At 40.0% G+C, this 18,353-nt stretch overlaps 1 protein-coding gene and 1 long non-coding RNA gene across 2 annotated transcripts in view; both read left to right on the top strand.

Moving 5' to 3' along the window:
- Positions 1-18,353, top strand: part of ntm (neurotrimin) — a 358,155-nt gene that overhangs the window by 80,649 nt on the left and 259,153 nt on the right. The window lies entirely within an intron of this gene.
- On the top strand, positions 6,094-7,487 carry LOC135738472 (uncharacterized). The gene is made up of 3 exons (XR_010528705.2): positions 6,094-6,269; positions 6,970-7,076; positions 7,150-7,487. It is a non-coding gene; the product is annotated as an uncharacterized lncRNA (long non-coding RNA).

Below are 18,353 nucleotides of genomic sequence, written 5' to 3'. Positions count from 1 at the left end.
AGTACATAATGTAAAGAACATATAAGCTATATATATTTAATATTTACTGAATAAGATTGTGAAATCAATGACTGAAATCAAACTTTGATGCTCCAAATTTCATAATAAAGTAGGACTGTAACCTGGATTTCACAGACTGGGTCAAAAATATACTTGCTATGCACGTTTGTGTCACAAAAATGTTTATGCCAACACTGTCTAGCACATGTTTGCACTCACTGCGTTTAACCTTTGAATGACTTTTATTTTTGATTATTTTCCCTGCTTTAGTGACAAGTTACAGAGTAAAAAACTTAATTTTCATCTGCCAGTCTGGACATGCAGTCAGATGACAATTTCATGCACTGCACATTTTTAAAATAAGCCTGGGACATATTTTTCTGGAAATGTTATTATGCCTAAACTGTCCCATGATGATTTTCAGAGTGCATATTGTGTTTTGATATCCGGTCCCTAAACTCTATCCGTCCATCAACGGGTGAAAATTGGGTATTTTTAACCACTAAAGCGATTTTGTACCATCCCTGGTGTCAGCCCAATGCCTCTCACTAACATTAATGATGACAATACAGCATTTTGACAGTATGTCAAGCATGAGAATTTTATAAACTCCTTAAAACACAACGGCAGGCTTCACCTGCCCTGAGGCCCAATGCCGTGTTTGCCGAGAGGCTTTTAAAATGATGCGGCACTGGACATTAGGACGTCTGTACAAATTGTGTGTGGTTGTGCCTGACTTGCTCTTTAGCTGAAGTTTATTGCATGCTTTGTGTTCAGTCACATACACTGAAAAAAATGATTCATTGAATTTAATAAATTTTTTTAAGGTAAGTGGTTGCAATCAATTTATTTAAGCTACATTTAAACAAAATAATTAGTAACGTAAAATAAAATATAAAACTTTCGTTTAAATGTAGCTTAAATAAATTGATTGCAACCACTTACCTTAAATTTTTTTATTAAATTCAATTAATCATTTTTTTCAGTGTAATCTGACTTGCCTTTGTGTTGTTTGTATGGAATGACACGCTTGCTTAATTACACAATTGAAACTGTGATTGTCCAACAATAAGGATCACCAAAGAAAAGAGCACGTTTTTAGTAGTAACGCTCTTTTAGGGCACAATTTTGCCCCTGACTTAAAGCAAATCTCACTTGCTACTTGTCAGATGGTCGAGAAAACTTAAAAGGAAAAACAGTGTGGTGCATGGTCCCGGATAAAAGCCTTTTCACGTAATTCTCTCACTTTTTTAGGACTTTTTTGTCATTTGGAACTGGAAGTGATCGGTAATGAACTGTTATTTTCTTTACAGAATAGTATGAGGTCTACACACATAAATTGGTGCACACACATGGCTTTTCAAACTTAGTTTAAACAAAACATTTCTGGCTACCTCTGCATTTCCCAGCAACTTCCTTTTAACTTTTTCCCAGGTGGACTTCTTAAGATGCTGTGATCTTATGCAAATTACAGTTTCTAAAACTTTTTTTATGTAATAATCATTTTTATCCTCAAAACAACAAATACCTGGCCTGATTTTTTTATACCGATGTGTAACTCTTGAAAGTACGAACAAAAGTTTTGAAACCAAAGACTGAGACTGTCCGTCATGAATTTATCTTTTCTCCAGAGATATCAGGATTGAAAGTCTTTTAAAAGTCTCTTTGCACTTTTAAACTGAATTCTTGCATTTTTAAGTAATGAAAGGTAGTTGAAAGGTAAAATTTGCATTATGGCTTAGTACCATATTCACTGTGATCTCACATTCACTTCTCACTGTAGCACTGTTTGGTTTTAATACATAAAATTAGGACATGTTAACATAATGTCATTGCGACTGTTATAATATAATTTGGCACATCAGAGTACATTACTGATTTAATTTAGGCTACATGAAGCGCACCGTTTTAATGTGATGTATGAGTGAAACAGGATATTCAACTAGCCTGGACTTGATTTTATCCATTAGTATCAGATTAGATCATATAAGTGGTGTCTGTCTCTGTTTGACAGATGGGTAGAGTAGATGGGTTCACAATATAGTGCTGCAGGGATGATGTATTTTTGTAGGCCAACCTGAAAGTTAGCGGGACACCTTCGACAAAAGCACATTCATTTTTCCCATAGATTTTGAATTAAAGCAAAAAATAAGCTCTGTGTTTAACAAACATTTATGACGCTTAGACATTTTGTCAAACAAGATCTTTACAGATAAACAAAACATTTATGATTTTTTAAGCTTAAATACATTTACTAGAAATTAAAAGCTAAATTTAGGCTAAAAGTCACCTACACCAGCTGTCTCACGAGATCAATATCATCACTATCAAGCTTCCGACAGCTCTTTCAAACTTTATTAAACACATTTAATAACATGTTAGCTGATAAAGAAATACTCTGTGGATGAATCTTGTTGGGAATTGTGCCCATGGTGCGTTTTTTTTTTTTTAAGATCTTCATGCGTGATGATGTTTAAAGTCTGTACTCCAATATAGCAGCTTCTTAGCCATTTTAAGACATTTTAACCCCTTAGGTGTCACCCCACCCTATTGAGTTAAATCTACACTCTTGTAGCTTTAAAAAAAGATACAATTTGTCATGATTAGATAATTCACATGCACACACTAAAGTAAATGTAGTGTGCTGCTGACAGGACAGTGACATTTAGCAGGATATAAATGTTTTCTGGCACACTCTCTTCATAAATAAATAAATTACTCTCCCTACATAATTTATTTTATAAAACACGGTTGAAATGTCTATTCTAGAGGATTAGACATTTCCAAAAATATATAGTTTGTAGTGATAGATTAAAATTTACATCAATAATATTGAAGGAAATGTAGGTGTCCCGTATTCGCGACTGCGACACTTAAAGCAACACCAAAGAGTTTTTTTTACCTTAAAATAACGCTTTCAACACAGTTTCAGTCGTTCATCCACTCTAAACAGGGTGAACAGCACTTTCACATTCGCTTTGCAGCCCTCTATCGGCCAAAACCGCACTAAAAAAGTTTCCAAACGTCGGGTAGTGGTCCTGTAGTCCGAGTGAATACTACAAAAACTTGCTTTACGGCAGACCTACAATCCAATCAGAGCCAGCTATGCCTCAGTATTTATGACAGTGGGTAATGGACAATTACGCTTCTAACCTGTAGGGGGAGCAAAGAGCAAAAACTCTTTGGTGTTGCTTTAACAGTTTAAAGCTTTAAAAAGTCACGAGTAAGGCATTACTGGTGTTTAATGGCATAGACAAAAAAGTAAAAATATCTTGGGCTGATGCTAACCCAATATCTTATTTAAGGAGTTTAGCCAAAACCCATAAAAAACAAAACAAAAAAAAAACATTTACTTCGGGATGATAGTGCTAAAGTGCTAAAATGCTAACTTGCTTCCGGGTTTCGCCTACAAAAATATGTCATCCCTGCTTAAGAATTTTGGTGAAAAATTACAAGACAGACTTTTTTGGAAAGCATTTTTGAAAGCTTTTACATTTTTTATGTATGTTCCTATACATAAAATATATTTTTATATATATTTTTAAATATATTTCAAAATATACAAAAAATGGCCAAAAAAATATTTGCTGAATATGTTTACAAAAATATATTTTTCATCTATATATTTTTTCTATATTTTGAAATATATTTAAAAAGAAATACATTTAAAAGCATAAAAATATATTAAGCCCTCCATATATTTCAATCCAAGGATATATAATAATGTTGCATTTAAAGAAAAACTTTGTTTTTGTTACGAACCTGTAAACATAACTGCTTTAAAAAGGTTGAAATTACATTTAGTTTTTAGATTTAATTTCAACTTCAAAAATATACTTTATAAAATGTACTTGTATATATTTATAATATCTTTTGGCGAAGAATTAATTTTTGCCATATGGGATGTAAAAGTAGGAATGCATTTGCTTCCCGTTGAAATACATTTTGAAATATATGTTAATATATGAAGTTGAAATTCAAAAATGTATTCCATTGAGCATTTCTTTCAACAAAATGTATTTATTTAAAATAGCATATATTTGGTCAGAGACATTTATTTTTTTGCTGTATGGGCCTGCCTTAAAACAAATTTTAAACAGAGTTTATGTGTTAATTGCATAAGGCGTTGATCAGATTAGTCAATGCAAATTTAACTCACAAATATGAAGATGCCAACAAACACACTGCAATTAAAGTGGCATGATATATATGAGTTGCCATTCATCTTATAGGATCATTACCTGAACTGAAACCTCCCAAACTATAATGGCTATATAAATATAGGAGATTTTTGCATTACTGGTAGAGCACTTGAGTTTAAAAACAGGTGAATTTGTATCAGAGTAACTTGACTAATCTATATTTATGGTTGATGCTTATACACATGGCACCTGAAAAGCGTGCTTTCCTCAGTGCACTTCAGCTTTGCTGACAGGTTGAAAGTGTACTAAATTGATTAAGAAATTCAACCAAGGCTAAAGAGTTTCCAGAGTCTTTCAAAGACTCAAACGTGTTGTTCTCAGTGCAAATCTCAATCCAAATAAAGGATGTGTCCTGTAATCCACTCACAATGCACATGTGATGCTTGCAACACATTATGGCAATTTGTTATTATTTTTGAGTACAAGAATTTGTACTTTTTGTGTGGCCTGCTTTCTCTTCAGATGGTTTAAAGGGGATATTTTATTAGCCTTTTTTAATATGTCAAATAAATCTTTGGTGTCTCCAGAGTACGTATGTGAAGTTCTGGCTCAAAATGCCATATAGATAATTTATTATAAAATGTTAACATTGCACTTTGTAGGTGTTAGCAAAAATGTGCTGTTTTTGTGTGTGTCCTTTAAATGCAAATAAGTTAATCTCAGCACTAAATGGCAGTGCCGTGGTTGGATAGTGCAGATTAAGGGGCGGTATTATCACCTTCTGACATCACAAGGGGACCCAAATTTCAATTACTTATTCTTTCACTTGCTTATAAAAAATGGTTTACCAAAACTAAGTTACTAGGTTGTTCTTTTTTACATTTTCTAGGTTGATAGAAGCATTGGGGACTCAATTATAGCACTTAAACATGAAAAAAGTCAGATTTTCATGATTTGTCCCCTTTAAAGAAACCGTTTACCCATAAACAGGATTTTTGTTATTTACTCAACCCTACACTGTTTTTGTATGCCATTATTTGGATAAATGACATGCAGAGTTTTTAACCCATTTTAAGGAGGTTTACAGAATATATTAGGATTTTGACAGAAATTGACATTTTACCTTTATGCAGAAAAGGCATAAAATATTTTTTTTTTTGCATGTAGGCTACTTTTACAGTGAAATACAGTCAAATTTGAAAACTACCAATGAAATGACTAAAGTGAGATGTGTGAAAAACCTTTTCATTGACACTAAAGAGAAATTACTCAACTTAAACATAAGATCTTGATAAAAAATCTAATTTATGAGAAAACTTGTCAGATGCACTAGGGTTAGGGTTTGGATTAGGGTTAGTTGCATGTAATTATGCCTCATTTACTGTTATTAAAATAGTAATTACATGTGACAAAAGCACTGTTAAATAAAATGTTACCCAGAAATCTTTATGTAGCGTTTGCCGTGAGCGTTTATAGTGACCACAGCTGTTACCCTTCAAAAAACACAAAAAAAAAACCTTTAAAACATTTCCATAAATAGCAGCAGTTCACAGTTTCATTTTCAAGTCACGTGATCTTTAGTTGAATTTGCATTGTGTTTTAACTTCCTCAAGTTATTCTAGGCTTGAATAGGCACTAAGGATGGCAAGTGTTTCATCTAAGAGTGATGATATGCAGCCAGCTTGCACCTGGTAGATAGTTCTTATCTGAGAGCAGCACGGGTTGGCTCTGTCCGGAGGGGGGAGATCTGCTGTCGTTTCCAGGTGCAAATCCCTGCCATTCTCTGCCACGCTTTATTAAACTCACTGCAAGGTGGTCTCTTGTAGGTAAGCTGTGCCCCACCTTTGCCCATCTATCTCTGCTGTAAACACGCAGGCCTGGAACATCCCAGAACATTGTTGATGTGCGATAGGAAGATGTTCTGTTACACTCTAAAAACCGTTGGGTTATTTGTTTTACCCAACAGGTGGGTTAAACATATTGGGTTGTTGTGTTGGGTTATTCCTAGCTTGTATTGGGTTATTTCTATAACAACCCAGACCGATGGGTTAAAATCGGGCTCACGTCACGCATTTTGAATTTCAATGGTCGACAGGTGCCACTGCTGAGTGCGGACAGACACGAGAGGTAAGTTTTAAAATATATATCTCTGTGTAATGTTTTATTTGCTACAAAGTGTCTTTAAGCTCTAACACACAGTAAACTATCAGCCACGATTTCTACAAATACTTGTACAAAAACGCTGTTGTCTAGTTTTTGTCCGTTACACGTGTTCCATTGATTAACTGTTACCGATTCCAACACGCGTTTTTAAACCATCATAAAGGTGGAAAAACATCGCAATTTATTTTAATACTAAACAGCACCAACAGCATGATCCCTTACGAAAATGAATCATGTCTTTTTTTAGTATTATAACGTTAGTTTCATGGCGTATTGATTGCCATATTGCTTTAACCGTGTTTTCTGTAACAGACAATGCTTTTTTGTTTAAAGTGTAGTAAAAACCGTTTTTAACTTTTGTAAGAGAATGCGACCGGCTGTTTTTGGCTCCAAATATTTTTTTAGCCGGTCTGTGTTATAGAAACAGAGCTGTAATATAAATGTGCTTCTGAATGGAAATGTCTTAAGAAGCTATTATATTGTCGTCTTACTGTCGCCTGATAAAGCGCTGTTTAATCCTGCACGTCTTTTACTGTTTACTGTAACCCCGGTAACGGTTGAACTTGCTCTTCAGCGACATCTACTGTCAAAGTAGAGTATTTATTCAGCTTGCCAGATGTGTTTGCTTTGAGATTTAATTCATTATTCTTTTCATTAAATGTAGACATTCTTGGAGATGTTGCATTAAAAACCTTACAAAATGGCCAGCAAGATGGTTCAGCCTTCCTACAGTACCAAGAAGCAAAGCAAGCATTTATAAATTTTCAACCTGTATCATTTATGACACTTGTTTTTTTATCGTGTTTATGTGTGCATATTTACATTGTGAAAATTCTGTCTTTAGGTCAGAAAACAAACATAATTCAGTATTTGGAGGAGGAGGTAGGACGAAGACCCCATGTCCTGTTATGGGATGAATTCGACTAATCACAAGCCTTTGTTTTCGTGGGGAGGCATGGCCCAGGAGCAAGACCAGCAGTTGACATGTGCTTTAATATTTTTTACATTTTAGACAGAGTATCCCAAGCCTTTCACTACTGTTAAGTAGTTTCTGTAACACAATACATTTTGTACCAGGTGATGTTTCCTTAACACACTGTCACCTGTTTAAAGGGACAGTTCCCCCAAAAAATGAAAATTATGTCATAATTTTCTTCCTCTCCTGTCGTTACAAACATACATTTTTTTTTATTCTGATGACCATAAAGGAAGATTTTTTGAGTAATGTTTGAAACCAAACAGATCATGAGCCCCATTGACTGTCATAATAGGAAAAAAGAATACTATGAAAATGAATGGGGCTCATGATCGGTTTGATTTCAAACATTCTTTGAAATATACCTTTGTGGTTATCAAAGTAAAGACTTATATACAGGTTTATAAGAACATGAGAGGATGAAAATGATGACAAAATGTGTGAACTATGCTTTTAAGCAGTTTTTAGTTGGATAAGATGGAGTAGATTTGTTCTGTTCTTATGTTTTTGTTTATTTATGTATGTATATATGTATGTATGTGTGTATGTATTTATGCTTCTATACATGTATGTATTTATACATTTAAATGCAGGTGCAAATGACTAAATGAAAATAAAGCATTATAAATGTATTTGTAAGTTTTGTATTATTTATTTATAAAGCAAATAATAGTAATAAATAATAATAATAATAATAATAATGAGGTTAAAACAGCATTGCAAAAATAACCCAACAAATTGGTTATTTCATAACCCAACTAATTGGGTTAAACTTTCTACCCAATGCATTGGGTTAAAATAACCCAACAATGGGTCGGTGCTATAGTAACCCACCATTGGGTTATTTATTGGGTTATTTTTAACCCAACTGTTTTTAGTGAGTAAGAATGGTTCGCAATCGTCATGATTTCGTTGTACTTTTTCATCCTGGATCTTCACAAAGGCACCTTGCGAGAAGTGAGGCGTCTTGTTCCACTTTAATCGGGTGATGTCCTGACAGTGTCAGGAAAACATCTGCTGCTGTGAAAGATCACCATGGGATCAGTCTCCGTCGGGTCTGTCTTGTATCTTATCTCCTTCCCATCTTGCTCTCTGTAATTCTCTCTCCGCTCATCTTGTCTGACCTGCTTGTCCAACTTGATGTTTTTATGTTTACTTCCATCTCGTGTCGGCCGTGAGACGGAGTGTGTTGGCGGGTATGTGTCTGAACACTCGTCAAGTGCCAAATGCGAGCAAAAATCGGCTTTGACGAATAAACAAAACCGTAGCCAGTCAGTTCACAATGCAATGGAACATTGAAATCTTGGATTACATTACATTATATGACACTGTTAATTGCTCGTTTCTGATTGGCTACAGAGGTTCTAAGATGTAAAATGATTTTTTAATAATGCACGACTATGGAGATCTTGTTGAAAATGAATGTTCACTTATTTTCAAAAATTCAGCAGCCCGTCATCAATTATTCTTAATTTAAGTCATTCAAATGATAGGAGAACCGCTGGCAAGAGCCCACAGCTTTTTAACCGGCTCGCGATCCACTCATTTTTCAACAAGAAATAGCGAATGTGCTAAAACTTTTAAAAAAATGATTGGGCTCAGGGGCGTCGCTAGACCCCTTTTACTGGGGCACGTGCCCCAGTGTAAATCTTTTGTGCCCCGGTGTAAATCTCAAGTTTAAGTTTTAGCAGTTAACTAGTGTATTCCTTTACAAAGACAATCGCGGCAAAAACGGATCTTTATGCAAAGTAGGTACTCAATTTAGGCTTGTAAAAGCAAGCAGGCGCATTGACGCGTGCACGCACGTATCCATGGCTTCACCGCGCACAACCGCATTCAAAAGGTGACGCCACGCGAGTGCTTATGAAAGCATAACGAAACTAAAGTAAGTTTCTAAATAATAATGCTAATCTCATTTTGACTCGATCATTATTGGCTTCTGTAGATGTACAACAGAAATGTTTTGTGCAAAGCAGGGAAAGGGAAGAAGAAAGGAGAGATGATGAGTTTAAGAGATGTAAGACAAACTACATCCTCACCCTGTCAGGTCTCAAACAGAGGAAAAATCTCAGGAAAACCTCTGTCAAGTCTATAGAATTGCATCGTTGCTGAGAAAATCAATACATTTATGCGATATACTGTTCTGTATTTTGAGATATGAGATTAAGATTTAGTTTACTAATATTTAACTCTAGGACACTAACTTACATAACAGTTAGCAGTAACTATGACAGAGATTATTTAGTATAGCAGTCATAAAATGACTGGTTTCTTAAAATATTCTTGTAAAAATAAGTTAATAATCATTGCTATCATTGTATAATGTAGAAAATATTTCTCTGCTGTCATTATTTCCAAACATGTTATGCCATTTATGCCTCCAAACATGTTAATAATGTTAGGTATGATGAAGATTACACTTGTATACATGCATCTTTCGCAGTAACTGTTGCACTAGAATAGTGGTTTAAGCAAATGACATTGTATAGAAGTGTTGCACCCTTCTCGAACACAGCAGGCTTTCAAAAAAAAGTCAGCAAAAAATTGGGGGCCTGTGCCCCAGTAGAGCTTTATGTCTAGCAACGCCCCTGATTGGGCTGTCTCAAAAACTGGTCTGGAGCCTGTAATATTTATGTTATACAGTATATCAGTCCCTCCAGAAAAACGTGATTTTGCAATCGCATGATTTAATGCATAATCAGCCAAAGTCCACATATTTATGCAGGGGGCACTTTTTATAAATACGTTGCACTTTCGCAACATAAATTGCAGATTTCTGCTCGCAAAATTGCATGATTTCGTAATACTCGCATTTTCAGAGCAAGCCATATATATCTTAGCAGAAAAGTGAAAAATGTTGCATTTACTTCACACATGCGCAGCCATGTCCTCTGTTGTCATGGGAATGTAACCGTGGGTTCACACCAGCCGCGTTTGAGGTGTCAAAATCGCGTCTACCACGCCTAGTTTGCCACTTGAACAGTTTGAGTTTACTCGCTTCATTCGCGCGTGAAATTCTAGTCATCAAGACATTCACGTGGAAATTTGCGTCATGGGAGGGGCTTCTGTGACTACGCTTGCTTCCTGTAATCACGTTACTACTAGAGCAAGCTCCTGATTGGTTAACGCGGCGCATTTTTCTGCCAAAGTTCACATTATTCAACTCGCGCGTTTGCCACGGCAACGCTCAATTTGCACCATTTGCATTTAGGCATTTAGTGCAGCGCAGTAGACACGATTCTGCCTCATTAGCGCATCTAAATTGAGCGTTGCGCGGCAAACGCGCGAGTTGAGACCTCCAGATGTGCGTCAACATCTTCACATTGACTTAACATTGAAATCACTCATGCTTGACGCCTCTAACGCAGCTGGTGTGAACGCAGCATTAGGAAGTGATGTAATTACGCGACGTGAACTTCAAGGAAAAGCTGCAAACAGTTAATGCAGTTTTTGCAAGTTCCCGCAATTTTTTAGCATACAATTGCATAAATATCCTGCATATTCCATCACATTTTTTAAGAAAACGAGCCGCAAAATCAAGAATTTTTGCCAGCAACAATCACAAAAAAACAACTTTTTTTTGAAAGGACTGGTATATGGATCATTTATATATTTAGCTGGAAGAAATAAAGAAATGTACTATATATCTGTGTTGTTTTTATCTGTTGATTTCTGAAATGTGCCCAATCTGGAGTTCAGGTTAGGTGACCTGACTTCATAAATATAGCAGCTGAGTTTGTACCATGCTTTGCCATGTTGATGGATGAGGGAGTCAAGCTGGGTTATTCCTGGACTGGATGCACGTCTCCTGACTCCGCTGATATACTTATCATGGTTTAAGGGGAAATGCCATAATGCAGGTGGTATTAAAAGCGGATTAAACAGTCTACGTTACAGAACAGCCTGACGTGAGCCGCATCTTGCAAACTAGTGAAGATTTATTTAGATGAAAAACATGTCAGTGCTGCCACGCTGACACAGTGTTTCTTGTTGGATCCAGAGCACGCCGGCTTTCCTCCGTCTTGTTGAAAGTTGTTTGAAGTGAACATGGCTTTCCGTGCTAGCAGAATGGAATTGAGGGAGTGCGTTTTAGAATAACAGAGAGTCTTGTGTAAATAAAATTGTGATTCGTTCGGATCCCCACGATTCTCCGCTACAGTATTATTCATATTATCCCATATGCTCCAACAATCTGTTCAGTGTTACAGTAAGGCATGCAAAGTTAAATTCCCATAGTACCTTGCAGTGGCGGCCGGTGACTTCTTTTTTCAAGGGCGCTCAATGCGAAGTTCATCACAACATGTATGTAACCCGTCATGTGTGTGGTTCGTAATTTCAAAATATGTGTTCTGCGCATCAAGTGATCCTATGTGCATCACGTGTCTTGTCAAAATAAGTGCCTGCTGCATGGTTAAAAATAAAAGAGACGCTCGCGGTGGCCAGATACTCACATAATCTCATGCGTAATCAAAGTTTACTGTTAAGGGAGTGTCTTGCGTGTATTTTGTGAACATGAGCGTCTCTTTTATCATAAACGGTTTTGACACGTGTGCAGGAGGTACTTATTTTGACAAAATACGTGATGCACATGGTTTACATGACGCAACAAACACATATTTTGAAAACGCAAGCAACACATGACACTCCGAACACTTATTTTGAATTTGTGCCCCTCGGATGAGCAGTCACGAGCCCCCACTGGTACCTTGTGAGATCCACATCATAACAATCGTTCTTCATGCTTTCGGCCTTTAAGAACAAAATGACATAAATACAAATAGACATAAAGAGAGAGAGAAAGAAAATAAATAGAGATAGGATAGGAAGGTAGAAAACGAAAGAGAGACAGATCTCTTTATTCACAAATATGTACAAACACATAAGTTAATAATACAAATCACTTATAACAATTGTAATAAATTACAGTACAGAGTTCAAAATGTATTCATCAAATACAGAACACAGTGCCCACTTGCAGCACCATTTTAACTCGATTGAGAGAGAGAGAGAGAGAGAGAGAGAGAGAGAGAGAGAGAGAGAGAGAGAGAGACTATGTGCTGCCACGCTGACACCTGAGGAGCTTCTCTTTTGCCATGTTGTACAGGTGTTCACCCCGGAGTCCTGGCCCAAATCCCAGACAAACCTCTGGAATCCTGCCACCCTTCATTCTGAATTATCTGCATTACTTTTAATGTGAAGTTTAATGCATGGTTCTCATCCAGTTTGTCTCGACTGCTCTAAGAAATGCAAATTTTCATATCACTTCATTACCATTTAAAGTACCACTGACACTGGCTCAAGTATTTGTGCTGCATATAAATAAAACGGCTCTTGTTGCTTTAATGCAGAGTGATTTAAAGCTGTTTCGGGCCTGACTCGATGCCCTCTGGGTCTTGGAGCTCATGGGATTTTTTTTAAGACATGCGGTACGGTGCCCTTGCTGTTTCCCAATGATGGAGTCGGTATCATCTATCATTACTGAGTTCAGTCATACTGTACGTGAGAGGGTATCTGAGAGAGGCTGTGGGCATCGCCAAAGGAGACATAAGAATTATATCAGAAATGTTGCAATACTTTTTCTGTCAGATGCAGGGTTGTGGTATTCAGGAACCTTATGCAACATTTAAAGTCCCCTGACTATCTGTCAGTGTTGTGTTTACAGGTAAAAATGTGCTTTGTGTGTGACTGTAACATTGTCAAAATACATTTTTAATAATAAATGTCACTTTGTTATAAATTATAAATGCCTAAACATCCTAAAATAAGCTTTGAGAGTATAAGAGGAAAGATAAAGTGAGGCATGCTAAAAAGAAAAACAAATGCTAATAGGAGCATTAGAAAAATAACACAATTTAACACAGACGCTGCGTCCAAAACAGTCTACTTCCATACTGTATAGTAGGCGAAAAGCAGTAGACTAGGTGAGTAGTATGTCTGAATCAAGCCCTGAAAAGTGAAGCCAAAACGTCTCAATCGCCTCCCAGTGACTGGTCCTAGTATAGGTTATAAACCCCGCCTCCCCCATGTTATTCAGTGGGACTTGAGACCAACTAAACAATTTAATTTTACTCAAATTATCTTTTTTCCGAAGCTGGTTTCTGTCATTTACTGTAGTTTTTATTACCCTAATGTAAATTCATGTTTTTGTTTTTAAAATAAGTTGGTTTTTAGTTAGTTATTTAAAGCTATAAAAACGATGATGTAACGTCATGATTGACAGCTGTGATATGCACATCCTGCGGAGGCGAGGGTGGTGCCTTGATTTTGCGGCTTTAATTCCTGCTCACTACTGCGCAGGACTGGTCCCGAAATCGCTACTGCGCACACTCAAGACCCAAGATGTCAGCATCGTATAGGGACACTGCCGGTTCCCTTTCAATACGGTTCACTTCGCATTGCGTCAGTTAGCTGACGCTATGGGGGAAACTCCTGTTTACTCCGTGACTGAAGCCTATTGGTTAACGTCTGTACAAAGTACAGACCAATGACGTTTGAACCCGCGCGCGGGAGGAACGCGTCCCTATATAAGCGCGGTTCAATCGTCAGGAGCTCATTATTTTCTCCTTCAGCGCGAACCTCTCGCTGCTCCGAAGAAAAAGAAGAAGCCTTACCTCGCCGTTGACAAAAGCCCTGCAGCGGAGTCCAGGCCTAGCGTCTTCCCCTGCCGTTTTCCGGCTGAGAACCGAAGATAGCAGAGTCCAGGTCTAGCGTCTTCCCCTGCCGCTTTCCGGCCGAGAACCGAAGATAGCCTTCGCTTGCCGTGGTTCGAGCCCTGTGCAGCGGACACACGCCTGACGAGGTCTCCCCTGCGGCCGCCCGGTAAGATCAATATTTTTAATATAAAGCTATAAGCTAAAAGAGCAGGCGCTGTTGTAATAGCGTCCAGCACAGCGGCTCGGTGAGCCTCTCTGCTATGAATTTCCTCCGAGCGCGTTACCGGTCTGGCACCTCCCACGCCGGGACCGCGCTTATGCTTTGGTTGTCTTATCCATGTTTCGTGCTCCCCCTGCTGTTCCTCTCTCGCCGGGATGAACACACGGCGAGCCATGAGACTAGATGGATGCATGGACAAGCACACACGGACTAACCCCCCCTGTGTTCTGTCACACCGCAACCGTTCATGCTTACAGAGTCCCTTCGCTCCTTTCACATTCAGTGGCGAGATCTCTGGCACATATATTAATCCCCCGAGTGCATCGGGTGATACCGTCACGACGCATGGCTGTTCTGTCTGTGTTGCTGCTCCCCTCTGCCGTTCCTCTCTTGTTGAGATGAACAAGCGGGGAACCGTAGACCTGGATAGATGCATACGACAAGCAAACACGGGCGGTCTGCCCCTGTCTCTGTCATAGCACAGCCACTCGTGCTCCACGCTCGCGGAGTCCCTCGCTCCTTTCCCCACAGTGGTGAGGTCTCTTAACGGCTTAGCTAGCACGCGGTATTACGGCTCGCTGCCTCTAAATGCAGCTGTCCAGTGTTCAACGATTACAGAGCTTCATGCCCCTCCCCTCCTGGAGCGGCGCGATCTCATTCGTCTGCTCGATAGGGCCGATTCGCCGCTATTGGAGCACCAAGAACACTCATTATAAGAGAGCTTCATGCCCCTCCCCTCCTGGAGCGGCACGATCTCATTCGTCTGCTCGATAAGGCGGACACGCCTCTATTGGAGCGCTAAAACACTTATTATAGAGCTTTACTGGCCTGAGCCGATCTCACTTCAGATAGCTCATTTTTCGTCTGCCTGGTAATTTCTCTCTGGTTTAGACGGAATCAGAGGCAGAACGAATTTGTTTATAATATACTGAGGCTCGAATACCTCCCTTTATTCAGTCCCGTCCTATATCAGTGCGCTGAATATTGGTACATTCTTATATATATATACCCGGTTTTTCTGCCCTTTTAATAAACGGCAAAACCGCGGGCCTCGCGGCAGACTTCCTCTCTGCGATGGGTTCAGTCTGACATTAAACTACCTAGACATACTACCCTGCTCCGTGAGCCGTTCGGTCACCGTCACTACTGAGGCTTGTGCACCTGAACGGCTGAGCTCTGGTCTCCGCAGCATAGCTGCATAAACAGAGAACGAAACTGTCTGGGAAAAAGGGGTTATGTCGCGCCTCGGCTGGACTGCCCTGAAATGTTTTCTGTGTGCTGTTTATCCAAACATACTGTGTAATACTGTCGGCTATGCGACCTCACTATAGTGGCGAACGGTATTTAATTCCTCTAAAAAGAGTAATTTCCGTGCTTACTATACTGTGTATTGACACCCACGGTTGTACGGTGTCTCTAAACACTTTATCGCCTTACTGACAAGCAATCAGTAATACGCACACACGGCCCGCTGTCCATAATTCTATCGACGCTAGCCGAAAAAACCCCGGTTTGGCCATATACTGTGTATTGACACCCCACGACTGTACTGTGTCTCTAACACCTTTCTGCCAAATTCGCTCGCAGCCCACCTCAGTTTCTCCGCTACGATGCTGATGGCGCAAACGAGCACGGTCTTACGGCTGTTATTCTCTCTTCCTAGAGGAAGGACAGCCTCAGACTTTTGCATGGCTCCAAGCGTTTGAATCGCGCCCTCTCCGGACGGCCACTCAAAGGCTTACAGCCAAGCGGTTTATGACGTTTTTCGGCCATATAGCTGATTTATATTAGCGGATCCGAAGACGCTCACACCTCCGCTCCAATACTTGGAGATATTAAGGGTAATATCAACCTCAAGTGAGCTTGCTACCCGCCACAATAAGTTTCAAAGCTTAAAGCACGCGCACAGTCAGACGCGCGCGGCATCTCGTTTAAGACGGGCGCACGTACCCCTCTAACGAGCCTCAGAAAGCTGAATATCGTGGCATTGTTCATAAGTCCACTTCAGTTTGACTAAGCAAAGGTCCCGCCCCGAGCTGACGGCCGGGAAGCTTGCTTAAGTTACACACTGCTGCATGAAGTGCTGTCATTACGAGCTAGCCCAGCATTTGCTGTGGGTTGAACACGCTTTACGACGGCAATCAGCCTTCGGCGCGTGGAACGCCGTTTGTCTCATATAAATCACCTTGTACTGTGAATACGGTACATTAAGAGGATGATTTAGCACTGCAGCACTCTCGACCGTGTTATTGTGATAATGCGGTCGGGCAATCTACGGTGGTTTCATTATTTACCGAACCAGACTGAGATCTCGCCCCCTGAACAAGCTGACGAGTCATCTCCTTTATAAACTCATTGCATCGCTTTATAAGCTATGTTCAATCAGAGTGATACGCATCTCATGCTTAAACTACCAATATTAACCCATTACGATGGGCGTGTGGAGATGGCATCCGTGGGACACGACCTACATTACGTGCCTTATGACAAATTGACACAAGCTGCTAGGACCCCTTTCACGAGGCGTCCTTATGCAAAGTCTGATCCATTCTGTCTAGTGACATTTGAAAGTCAATACCCCCCGCGAATCGTGGGTGGAACACTTTTCTCCTCACTACAGAGGCACGGCGGCTCTCTCCCCTACCTATATCTATGTGGCCGTGATAACAGCGAACCACGCTTTTACGACCGACCATTCATTTAATTCACAAGCCTGTCATCTCTCAGATGCGGACGGCGGCGGTAACAGCGAACCATGCTTTTACGGCTGGCCATTCACTTTATTCATAAGCCTGTCATTTCTCAGATGCGGACGGTGCCCGAGGCACAGCGCTCTGGAACTGTCCAAGGTCCTGGATGACACATACGTCTGACGTACATCAGACGATCAGCTGTTCATCTGCGTCACAGATCACTCACTAGAGCACCTGTCAATACAGGCTATTTATGGATCGTTGACGTTATCACCTCCCGTGACAATTATGCTCACTTGTCTTAGAGCATGGGCAATCTAAGAGGTTTCTCATTTGACAATTGTGACACGGCCGGCTGGTCCCCGCCGTCCACGTTGTCAGTTTACAGCTTCGACATCCCTGCTTCGCACTACTGAGGTTTGTTGCATTAAAGGTGCGCCCATTAGCTCACCTGTATGCACGATATGGTTTTTAATTATATGCGTCCACCGTGCGCTTAGAGAAGCTCACATGTACACGCTATAACATTTTGGTATACAATAAGATGCGCTTGGGAAAGCTCACCTGTGTACACAGCTGTGTTATGATTTGTGACACATACATTGTTGTTCATCTGTGTACGTTCACGGTGCGTTGGGTGCCCACCGTTACGTTCATCAATCATATTTGTACACATTCACGGCGCGTTCTGTGCACTGATTTATCTATACGCATTCACGGTGCACTGAAGAGTTCACCCGTGTGCGCACAATTTATTATCAGAACACATGACGGCGCGCTCGAGAATCTTGCCGGCCTGTGCATTATAACACTCTGATTCATCTATATGCATTCACGATGTATTCAAGTGTTCACCTGTGCCCGTGCAATTTATAGTCAATACACATTTACGGCGCGCTTGGAAAGCTCACCGATCTGTGCACTATAATACTACCTATATGCATCCCGATGCGCTCGAGGGTGCACCTGGGTTCACACTATTGTGGTATCTGTATAATCCCACGCTACGAACCGTTCTGCCGCATATTATAGTCAGATCGGCCGTTCGTGAGCTTCGCAGATCACTCACTACGTATGTCTGTTGCTAACAGTGGTTATTTAGATGGATCGTTGAAACCATCGCACTGGCTCACGCCCCTCTATGAGCTATGTCCTATATAGAGCCCACTCTCTGCGAGTTTGGCTTCTTCATGAACTTGGTCTACAGGGGTATCTATATCTATATTTGATATCTGCTACGCGGCCGGCTAGTCTTCGCCGTCTACGTTGTCAGATTGTACAGCTTAGACGTCCCTGCCCTACGAGCGCAGGTTCTCTCGGCTCAATCATGCACGCTCATGCGTTTTATGTGTACACCACGGTGCGCTCAGCGAGCTCACCAACGTGACTCTGAATTTACTTATCTCGCACAGCCGCGGCGCGCTCGGTACCTCGCCGTCTTGTGCTATGTTATGTGCCCCCGGTGCGTTTAAAACCCCACCGTGTGCGCGTCAACAATTTATATGG

Source organism: Paramisgurnus dabryanus, chromosome 10 (genome assembly GCF_030506205.2).
Source record: "Paramisgurnus dabryanus chromosome 10, PD_genome_1.1, whole genome shotgun sequence".
NCBI classification, from domain to species: Eukaryota; Metazoa; Chordata; class Actinopteri; order Cypriniformes; family Cobitidae; genus Paramisgurnus; species Paramisgurnus dabryanus.
Note: the sequence above shows the minus strand (reverse complement) of the source record. Positions and strands in the feature narration are given on the sequence as shown.